The sequence below is a fragment of the Natrix helvetica genome (genome assembly GCF_964273705.1).
Source record: "Natrix helvetica genome assembly, chromosome: 3".
Taxonomy (NCBI): domain Eukaryota; kingdom Metazoa; phylum Chordata; class Lepidosauria; order Squamata; family Natricidae; genus Natrix; species Natrix helvetica.
In genome coordinates this window covers 92,299,221-92,311,362 of record NC_138549.1, presented here as the reverse complement: position 1 = coordinate 92,311,362, position 12,142 = coordinate 92,299,221, and positions in this window count along the sequence as shown.

Sequence of the window (12,142 nt, the reverse complement as noted above, 5' to 3'; positions counted from 1 at the left end):
GAACAGTGGATCCTAGCCAACAAAATGCAAAAAAGCCAATGCAGTCCTAAATTGCATCAACAGAGGGATAGTATCAAGAGCAACAGAAGGATAGTATCAAGATTATGTGAAGTGTTAGTATCACTTTATACTGTTTTGGTAAGACCACACTTGGAATACTTTGTCTAGTTTTAGTCTCCACAATTAAAAAAGGTTGATATTCTAGAAAGAGTGAAGAGAAGAGCAACAAAGTTTATTAGGGAGCTGGAGACTAAAACATAACAGTTGCAGGAATTGGGTATATCTAGACAAATGAAGGAAAGGACAAGGGTGACATGATAGCAGTCTTGCAAATTTTGAGGAGCTGTCACAGAGAAGAGGGGGTCAATCTATTTTCAAATGCACCTGAGGACAGGACAAGAAGTAATGGAGATTATCAAGGAGAGATGCAACCTAAAACTAGGAAGAAATTTCCTGACAGTGAGAACATGTAATCAGTGGGATGGTTTGGCTCCAGAAGTTGTGGGTGCTCCAACACTGGAAGTGTTTAAGAAGAGATTGGATAGTCACTTGATTGGAGTGGTATAGGGTCTCCTGCTTGAGCAGGGGTTGAACTAGAAGACCTCCAAGGTCCCTTCCAACTTCTTTTAATGTAGATGTTGATCTGTAGCAAATAATTGGTGGTTTTCAAGATAACAGTGAAGAACAAGCAGATCTCCCATGTCTTAAGTAAGTCTAATTCAATTATATTCATCTTGTGTGTGTATATTAAAAAGGAGAGAGGATGGTTCACAGCTTAAAAATTGCAATTTACTGTATTCATATTAATTCGGAAATCAAATTCATATTTGAAAATAAGGAAATAAACTCATTTGCCGCAAGTAAATAATTCCATCTTTTATTGTTTTCTTTATTAATATATCAATATACTAAATTTGCTTTTAGGCAGTACCATTTCAGTCATTTAAACTCATCCTTTCTCCCCCATTAAACTGCATATCCTGACATACGTTGCTTAAAAGCAGTGCAAATGCAAACCACTTTGCTTTCAGCAAAAATTGGATCTTAGATGATTAACTTTTCTAATGGACACTTCAAATAAGCAAATAATGATAGATTGCCCTGAGACATCTCTATGGGGCGTGACATTTCTTGCTGAATCTGTTTTTTTTTAATCATCATTTTTAAAACATATATGTTAAGTAAATGCATATTCTACTTTTCTCTAGAAGCTCCAGGCAAAATATAGTATTCTGTGTACAATTTCATCTATACACTAACCCTGTGAGATAGACAGGGCTAATCAATAGCAGTAAAGTTCTTTAGAGATCATCTAATGGCCAAATGTAGTTTTAGGATCCCCAGCCTTAATGCAGAATGTACCCATTACATAATACTGTTTTATTATTTTCTTTTTACATTTACTTAAGTTTCCACTGGTGCTCCTAAATTTGCATCACACTTGAGAAATCGGATGAAAATATAAAAGCATTGGAAACTGAGAAAGATGGAAACCTTGACTATTAAATAATTGGAAATGCCGTATTGAGTTGCATGCTGTATATGTAACAAAAGTTGTTATAATTGTTTCTATGGTTATAAAAACACCAAGAGTCATTTTATTATGGCATATTATACATGCAATAAATAACATGATTTGTTTGTTTTTAAATTGACCGGAAGCATCCAACGTGCCAGAGTTATACGTTTCTCCAGTGTTACTGGTCTCTTCTCACAATTCACAAAGGAGCGATATTTCTCCCACAGTACAGATTTTAAATCTGTTGCTGGTATCATGTGACATTTCATAAAACACTGAATTCTCAGCAGAAATCCAGGAGCCACTTTTCATACATGCAAATTGCTAAAGTTTTAAAACAATAAAATAATGTCTGATTAAAGATTGGAGAACAAAATGGAACATATTACAGAGTGCAACCACTTGGCAATACTAGTTGGATTGTCTATAAAACAGACTGAAAGGTTGATACCTTTGGGGGATAATTGCAGCAATGGAAGCAATCAAGCAAAATACTACAGTTTTCTATTGCTATGAATATGCAAGATAAATGATCAGCTATATCACACATGATCAATAACATATCATTGGATCCAAGAAATTGAAATTCCTATATCTAGAGATTTAACTAGTAAAACTCTTTTGGTTAATGTCTTGGAACTGAAGGTTTTTTTTTTCTTTCTTTGTCATTAGGTTAATCCAGCTCATTCATTATTTGCTTTCTGCATTTAATAAAATGCTTTTTAATAAAAACAGATGACTACTAAAGACGAAAATATGAAAACATGGGACATAGAACAGCTTACTACCGTACTTTGTTATGCCCCCACATTTTATATAATAGTCAATTCATTAGATTTATAACATGAATGTGATATAGCATAGCTTTAATTATCCAAAACCATGGGAATGACATCATCAGAATAATACAGTAACTTATCTTTTACAGCATATGTATAGTTTTAGGCTCCTTAAAACTTGGGACATATATGGTATATTCTTGAATTATATTCTATGCCAAAGGTCTAATTTAAGAGAAGAGTCAGAAATATATCTCCCCAAAATTTTTTATGTTCCACAATATTTAGAGTATGAGACTTGATTTTATGCTATGAATGCTGTCAGAAAGAAGAACTGTATATTTCTGCAGATGTGAGAAGACTGTAGTTACCAGCTTATTATTATTTTTTCTAAAGAAGTAGGTTCTGTTCCATCATATGTCTTTCTAAAGGATGGCCTAGGTCAGCGATGGCGAACCTTTTTTGGCTCGCGTGCCATAAGTGGGGGGAGCGCAGGGGGGTCGTGTGCAGGCGTGCCGCACCCATAATGCAATGCGCGACCCCCCAGTGCTCATACGCGCACTACACGTGCGACCGACCCCCCATTTTTGCATGCTTTTTTCACCCTCCCCAGGCTCCAGAGGCTTTATAGGAGCCTGCGGAGGGCGAAAACAGCCTCCCCCGCCCCCCCCCGGAAGCCCTCGCCGCCCCCCCCCGGAAGCAGTCAAAACGACCCTCCAAGCAAACTGGAAGTCACTTCCGGTTTGCTCGGGGGGTCGTTTTAAGCGCTCCGAAGGCTTCAGGGACCTTCAAGAGGCTTCCCTGAAACCTCCAGGCCAGTCAAAATGACCCTCCGAGCAAACAGGAAGTCCGTTCCCGAACTTCTGGTTTGCCCGTAGTACCCGTTTTTTGCGCTCCAGAGGCTTCAGGGAAGCTCATGAAGCCTCCGGGGGGAGGCTCTTTTCACCCTCCCCAAGCTCCTATAAAGGCTCTGGAGCCTGGGGAGGGCGAAAAATGGCTTTAAAAAACGGTGAACTCAGCTGGCCAGAGTGCACATGTGCGCTGGCCAGCTGACAGGGCAGCGCCTCGCGTGCCCTGACAAATGGCTCTGTGTGACACCTGTGGCACGCGTGCCATAGGTTCGCCATCACTGGCCTAGGTATTTGCAACAAAGTGTTACTGAACAACACTCTTAATATCAACTTATTAGCTGTACGCCAGCCAGAACATAGAAAAACTCAAAATAAATAGTTCAAGATTGGAAGATGTGGAGATATCTGGCCCATAGAGTCACCAAGAGTTGAGTCCAACTTGACTGAACTGATAACATCATCATCATTACTAACTGTATTTCTGGGAGTTTTAGTTTGGCAGCCTGTTCACAGAATCATAAAACTGTGGACTTGGAAAGCGTTAAAAGGATCATCTAGTCCAACCCTTTGCAATGCCGGAAAACTAAACTATCCTCACAAGATAGCTCTCCAGCCTCTTCTTAAAAACCTTCAGAGACAACTGCAGGTAAAACACCTTTTCAGTAAGAATGTCACATGGAACCCCCAAAGTTTTGCTGAAATCAGAGTGAGATTATTTCCATAGCGTTCCCCTCGTCCATTAAGATAGTTACCTATTTGTTTGAATATATACATTGTGCTCCCAGTGTGTAAATGTAACCTTCATAATATCAGATGTATACTTTTATTTGCTATAACAATTTTCCTTGGAATCATTTACAAGTTATGAGTTAAGAGTTCATTCCTAGAGCTATCTAGAGATATCTAGAGTTGGACTGGGCAAATCTTTCATCCAGAGAAATTTGCTATGAAAGTATTTATTTATCTGTATTTGAGAAAGAATGATTAAATAGTCATAGCCAGTCAGATGCCCCTAGAGCAGGGCTGCCAAACTCTTGGCCCACCAGATCTGGATGCGTCACATCCTGGCCATGCCCACGCCTGGTTTAGCAAAGGGGAAAACAGTCTCGATATGTCACATGATGCCACCGTGACAACCTGAGTTTGACACCCCTGCCCTACACTGTTTTGAAATTCAATTCCACAAGCCCATGCTGACTAGGGAGTACAGGATTTGAAGTTTTACAGCAGTTGTTTTTAAATACCAATTACTTTTCAGTATTTGCTACAAATTTCTCTAGCAAATATTATATAAATATATATTATGTAAATATTTAGGACCGAATAGAGTACATTTTATAACTTCGGATTTGTGTGTCTAGATGGCAAGCCCATTGTCTTTAGAGGTCTACAGTTTTAAATCCTAACATTTGATCTGCTCAGAATCTGTCTTGCAAATTTATGTTTACATTTTACTCATTCAAATCAGTATCACATGAGAGATTCAGTTCTAAGCTACATTATGTTTACAAGCATGAACAATCACAATAAACAAGCATGTATAGTTCCACCTTAATTTTCATTTGGAAAATTAAACTTTTGTTTTTGTTTCAGCAAATTACACATTTTCCAGGTACAGCTGTAAGTTTATCCTCTCATCCGTTATGGATGGAAAACATTTGCTACCAAGCTGGTAGCAAAAGTTCTCAGCTGCTACATACAAGGAAAGCAAGTGGTTATATACCCATAGCACAAACTTTTTAATGCATGTAACACAGCCATGGTTCAGGGTTGTATCCAAAACAGTGTAAGTGGTTTTTACACTTTGTTAAAGCCATTTTGGATATCATTTATTAACACTGGCAGTTCAACAAGAATCTGCTTTCTTTCTTTTTCCCCAACCAAACTTGCTCTTCTAACTGTTTAGCATGCTATTAATCTCTGTTGTGCAACCGCTCCAATTATCCTCATGATGTTATCTATAAACAGAGGAATCCCCAAATACAGTCTTACCAGATGTTAAACTAATTTGTTTTAACAAACTTTTTTAAAGAAAGATTTTATGGAGGCTTCATTTTGTTTTTCCTCCGTACTATTAATTTAAAACCTAAAATATTCATTAAGCGGAATAAAACAGCACCACTGTTTGCTTAAAACTGCAATCCCATACATTTTAACCAAGGAGGAAGTTTACCTTCTCTGTTATTTCTTTCCAGGTAAACAACTATGGATTCATACTAGAAAAGTGGTATGTGCCAATCTTATAATCTCCGACACACTTCTGCCAAATCTTTTCTTAGGGATTCTAATATGAAAAAGAAAATCCATTGAACAAACTTCCTCTTTTATTGTGCTAAAACTCAAACTCATTTCAGAGATTCCAGATTCGATTTAAAAGTAAATACAAGGATTGCTGAAAGCACCAAGCAACATACAGTGCCAGATTTTACACTTGTATGGTGAAAATATATATCACTTCCTATATTAACTAGTTACAGACAGATGTACATAAATTTATAGAAATGCAAGACACCCCCCCTCCCCAATTGTATATGGATAAATCTAATTCCAAACAGACACTAGTGCTCAGTTTCATTTCAATCAAATTTAAGCTGGATGCAAATGCAATAGCAATGTCATAGAGCCACTAATGTCCCTCTGCAAAGTTCATGTTAGTTCATTATCCTTTGTTTTCATATTCCAGAACAGTATGGATTACCTATATTATGTAACACATTCAAGGACCTAGTCAGTCAGTCAGTCAGTCAGTCAGTCAGTCAGTCAGTCAGTCAATCAATCAATCAGTTCACCCAAAGGCTACTTTGTCCTTTCTGTTATTTCAATTACCCTTGAATCTTCTCTCCAAACTCAATTTAAGATACAATTTAAGTTACAGTTTTAAGATAAAACTGTAGCACTGTAGGGTTTTATTTATTAGATTTCTCGAGTGAGCGTATCTAATATTCCTTCCTCCTACTTTTTCCACAATAACCTTGTGAAGTGAGTTGGACTGAGAGAAACTGTCCCAAAGTCACCCGGCTGACTTGCGTGTCTAAAAGTGGGATTCAGTCTCCTGGTTTTTAGGTTGGTGTTTTAATCAGTAGGCCAAATTAGCTCTTTTATTCAATAATGCAAACACATTCTCAGCACTCATAACATTTTCTTTGTATCTAATGAAGGGCAGATTAGAGTTTAAGGGAGACTGCTCACTGCTGACATAAAAAAATTATAGTAGTAGGATTGAAGAGATTTTATGTTTCCCTGTCATCAAGTTTCCTTATTAATACGTATATCCCATATCTTAAAATGAACCAAATAATAGAACATAGCATTTCCACCTATTCATTGGCTTGGAAATTTGAAGGTAATAGGAGGAAAGAAGAATTTGATTTGTTAGTACAGGGAATTAAGGTTATTGAATGTTTCTGGTGGCCATGTGGGAAGATGAGAAAATGTGCAACAATCATCCATAACAAATCATCAATGTAAATTAATACAAATTGAAAGTGTATGGGTGATGGTTTTCCCAAAGAACTGTCTTATAGGAATTAAGATCATACAAAGGACTCTTCTGTATTAGGTCAAATGCTATGTTAGTCAGATCAGTATAAACAAAGAATAGAGGACAATAAAGTCAGAGCTAATTTCAAAGCCATGCTTTGTGAATGCTATGAAGAAGGAATTAGTACTTGTTAGAACATGAATCAAATAAATTGTGGTAGCTCTGAACTAAAAAAACCTCAACTCCTACACTTAAAACAATGCTATAGAGCACTGCACACCAAAACAACTAGACTCAAGGACAGGTTTTTTCCTGAATGCCAGCACTCTGCTAAACAAATAATTCCCTCAACACTGTCGAACTATTCACTAAGGCTGTAATTACTATTAATCTTCTCATCGTTCCTACCACCATCTCCCCCCACTTATGACTCTATGACTGTAACTTTGTTGCTTGTATCCTTACGAATTATATTGTTTCCTAGTATGATTTGATTGCTTATTTGTACCCTATAACTGTGATTAAGTGTTGACCCTTATGATTGTATCTTTTCTTTTATGTACACTGAGAGCATATGCACCAAAGACAAATTCCTTGTGTGTCCAATCACACTTGGCCAAGAATTCTATTCTATTGTATTCCAAAAATAAAAATCTTGGTGACATGGCTTGAGTCAATGATTGCCTTAAGAGACCAAAAGCCTTGATCTAACCAAACATTGTCTCAAAAAAACCACATTAGATGTTTTCTTTTTCCTTTTCTTTTTCCCCCTTCAAGGGGATGCACAAGAACAGAAGTAGGCACACAAATTCATGAAAAGGAGAATGATAAAAGCAGATACTTTGATCTAAAGAAGAAAAAACAGCTACTTGCAACTTCTCATAATGAAAATAAAAAATTTAAAATAATTATATCTTTGGCGACAGCAAACTCCCATCAAACGATGAAGGAAAATAGGCAGTGGTGGGTTTCTGCCGGATCGCACTGGATCGCAAAATCCGGTTGGTCAATGAACCCGGAAGTAAGTTCCTGCCCTGCCCCTGTCACGGGACGGCGCTTGCCTGCGCTCCACCAGCTTGGGCGCAACCGGAGAAGTTTCTCTTCTCAGAAATGTCTTCAGTGGAGCGGTGGCAGCCTGCGTCCCTTTCAGGAGCTCCACTGAGGAAACTTCTCCGGTCGCGCCAAAGCTGGTGGAGCGCAGGCAAGCGCTGTCCCGTCACCAGGGAGATAGTGAGTGAGGTGAATCGCGTGGTTGCTTAGATCACACGGGCACAGCCCGAGAAGACATTTCTGAGAAGAAAAACTTCTCCGGTCGGGCTGCACCATTGTGGTCTGAGCAACCACACGATTCACCTCACTCACTATCTCCCTGGCGATGGGACAGTGCTTGCCTGCGCTCCACCAGCTTGGGCGTGACTGCGACCGGAGAAGTTTCCTCAGTGGAGCTCCTGAAAGGGACTCAGGCTGCCACCGCTCCACTGAAGACATTTCTGAGAAGAGAAACTTCTCTGGTGAAGTGCTAGAAGGGGGTGGGGGGTGGGAAGGAGGAGAAAGGACAAAAAAAGAAAGGGAGAAAGAGGAGGTGGGGGATAGGGGATCCTTGCTGCTTTCTGAGCTTGGTGGTTTTCTTACAGACATTTCATTACCAAACTAGGTAACATCATCAGTGCTAGACGGGGGGGGGGGGGGGAAGGAGCAGAAAGGACAAAAAGGAGAAAGGAAGGGAGAAAGAGGAGGTGGGGGATATGGGATCCCTGCTGCTTTCTGAGTTTGGTGGTTTTCTTACAGACATTTCATTACCAAACTTGGTAACATCATCAGTGCTAGAAGGGGGGGGGGGAAGGAGCAGAAAGGACAAAAAGGAGAATGAAAGGGAGAAAGAGGACGTGGGGATAGTGGGATCCTTGCTGCTTTCTGAGCTTGGTGGTTTTCTTACAGACATTTCATTACCAAACTAGGTAACATCATCAGTGCTAGAAGGGAGTGGGGTTGTGGGGGGCAGGAGTTGAAAGGACAAAAAGGAGAAAGAAAGGGAGAAAGAGGAGGTGGGGGATAGTGGGATCCTTGCTGCTTTCTGAGCTTGGTGGTATTCTTACAGACATTTCATTACCAAACTAGGTAACATCATCACTGCTAGAAGGGAGTGGGGTTGTGGGGAAAGGAGGAGGAGGAGAAGTCGAAGGACAAAAAGGAAAAAAATAAGGAGGGAGAGGACTGTGGGGTCCTTTGGTGTTCTCTGAACTTGGCCGGCAAGCCACTCCCACCCAGTCACATGGCCGGCAAGCCACTCCCACAAAGGAGGCCACACCCACAGAGTAGGTTCCAAAAAATTTTGAAACACACCACTGAAAATAGGCATTAGCTCACATAAAAACTAACAGATAAAAATGTTTAAAATTTACACTGCTCTTCTTTAAATAAATTTAGAATAACTGTTCTGATATTAACTTTGTCAAACAGTTCCATTGGACTGTAGACGCAAGTAATTTAAGCTGTTTTAAAACGTGGCATTACTCTGATATAAGTTCTGATGACAAGGAGCATGCATGAACTGACAATAGGGCATTTTACTTTATCGTAAAATAGATGTTTTTAATATTGTTAACATTAAAAAAAGAATCTCAAGGATATCAGGTGAAAAGTGTAGAAACTAGGTAACCAAGTAAGATGTTTTTGGTGCTAAGAACAAAGCATTTGGAATAGACAAATGTATTATTTGGTTACTTAAAAAGTCCAAAAAGCTTTGTTTGCTTAATACTGTACTGTATTGTTCATAATCCAATGTAGAGACAACAAAAGCAATTTGGCGATTTAATCTGAAGCATAGGGATCTACCAATTCATGAGACATCATACCTATGTTATTAAGAAACACAGAGCTAACGATAGAAATGCTGGAAAAAAAGGCTTTTTTCTGAAAACTATGGGGATGTGTTGATTTCTTTTAACTCCAAGTACTTCCCCCGAGTTTCTCTCTGAAAAACCACAATTTCCTTAGCTGATATTAAAACATTTCCTCTGAAGACTGTCCTTTCTTAACTTCCCAGAAATTTCTCTACAGTCTTGATGTTGAGCCTAAAAGTAGCTGATTTTCCATTGAAATATTAAATATATTTTACTTTAGGTTGAATACTTTAAAAAGTTAGGCATGTTGACACTGAGAACATAGCAATGGTTAGAATTATATATAAAATGACCACACAAACACGTGTGTGTGTGTGTAAAGAATTGAGGCTTTTGAAGTATGGTGCTGGAGAAGACTCGTGCGAGTTCCTTGGACTGCAGGGCAATCAAACTGGTCAGTCCTAGAGATCAACCCTGACTGCTCTTTAGGCGGCCAGATCCTGAAGAGGAAACTTAAAATACTTTGGCCACCTAATGAGAAGGAAGGACTCACTGGAGAAGAGCCTAATGCTGGGAAAGATTGAAGGCAAAAGAAGGGGACAGAGGTGGCTAGATGGAGTCACCGAAGCAGTAGGCGTGAGCTTAAATGGACTCCAGAGGATGGTAGAAGACAGGAAGGCCTGGAGGAATGTTGTCCATGAGGTTGTGATGGGTTGGACATGACTTTGCAACTAACAAAAACATATATCTTTGTGTATGGAATTAATATACCTTTGACCACTCATTCTTTGATTTAGCTTCCGATATGCCATTTAACATGATTTAATCACTTTAGTTATCATTAGAAGAACTGTGTCTATTCTTCATTAGAGATGCCTTTACATATTTTTATTGTTTTCTGCTGACTTATCTCCAATTTGTTTCTTATTCCAACACATTTTAAATTGTATCTAAAAGTCAATCGTGACTCATTGGTCCCTCCACTTTTGTTCATGGAAACAGCAAAAGGTGATAAAATAAAGCAGCTTTCAGATTCATCTACTTAGGCACTTCAAGAGGCTTTTAAGAATGAACAGGAAATCAATAGCGTAACCTTCTTCCATCTCCGTAGTTCTGTGGCATTGATAGACTGCTTGATATTCAGGAAGTAGCATGTAGTCATCAGACTATTAGCCATTATTAATCTGGTTTTTCATTAATTTGTCTAAACCATCAAAATATACGACCATCACCACAATAGAGGACAGGAATTCCATAATTTCAATATGCACTGAATCCACCATTACAGATGAATACTGCCTGTATACAACCACATTTCCTGGAGCAGAAAAGTATTTAGAATCTTGAAAGTGTTCTTAAGTGTTAGCGAGCTTCAGTAAATGTCAGCGGAAATTCTGTGTACAATCTTGGCCATTTTCCTGATTTACAAACTGTTGTTGTGTTATTCATCTATATAAACTGCAGCTGCACAGAAAGCATCGGCTATTGATAGCATATGTTGACAACTGTCTTTTCAAAGTCTATGAAAAACCAGTAGTAGTAATAGTAGTAGGTGATAGGACCAGTTTAGGGGAAAATCTTTATGGAGAAATTTTATCTACATTATTGTTGATAATCAACACCAACTTAGTGTTACGTAATGAATCAATTGGTAGTAGAGCTCACAACAGCAGCTCAATATTAATATTACATAATGAGAGAGTCTCATTAGAAAATTTATGGTCTCTTCTTCTCCAATCCACCATATTCCTCCTGTCCCCAAAATTTTCTTCCCTTGGGGTAGCTTTGACAAATACAGGAAAAGAGAAGCAAGTAAAAGAAAACATCCATAACAAAAAATATACAATCTTCCTTTCTCTCCCCAGAAAGATCTGGCCAACTTCATTCACTGACTGGGATTTCTGATTGGCTTATAATGGCAATTTATTTTCTGCTATAAAAACAGATATCCATTTCACCAATTATGTTGTAGGCAAACATATCGGCCAGGCAAAATTCTTATTTGGCCATGAATATGTAGTAGATGACAGCAGTTAGCTCAAATTCTTTCAGAGGTACTTCAACATGAACCATGACTAGATAGGCTTCTCAAATAAACTTTCTTATCATATTGTCAGAATTTGTGGAATAAGCTGTAGCTGTATCAAATCCTATGCACTAGCATATTATGCTTCAGTTTCCCTAGCACAAGAATGCCAAACTTTCATTGTTACAGCAGCATCATGTGACATATCGCAACTTCCCCCCTTTGTTAATCTGGGTGTGGGTGTGGCCAGTGTGTGACGCATCTGGCCCGCGGGCCGCAGGTTTGACAGCCCTGCTTCAGCAGTTTGGCCAACCCTATGCTGTTTACTCAAGAGCAAAGTTTTAGAAGCTCCTTTGAGATTAAAGGCACACAGAACCGCAGGATCAGATTTCAATGGCTAATGGAGGGAATTATGGGCATTCAAAACAAATAGAAACAGCACTGACTAATACTGAAGTTTTAGGAAGAAAAATGCTTACGTAATCAAATCAGCATTCAACATCTGGTAATTTTAAATCAGCTTAATGGACCCCAAACTAGAACAATATATATAACTGAGGGCTGCAGTTCTGAACAAATAAATTATGTTCTGAGAAAAAGCTCACAGTACTCCATTGTAAATTTCTAACAAGCCAAAAAAGAG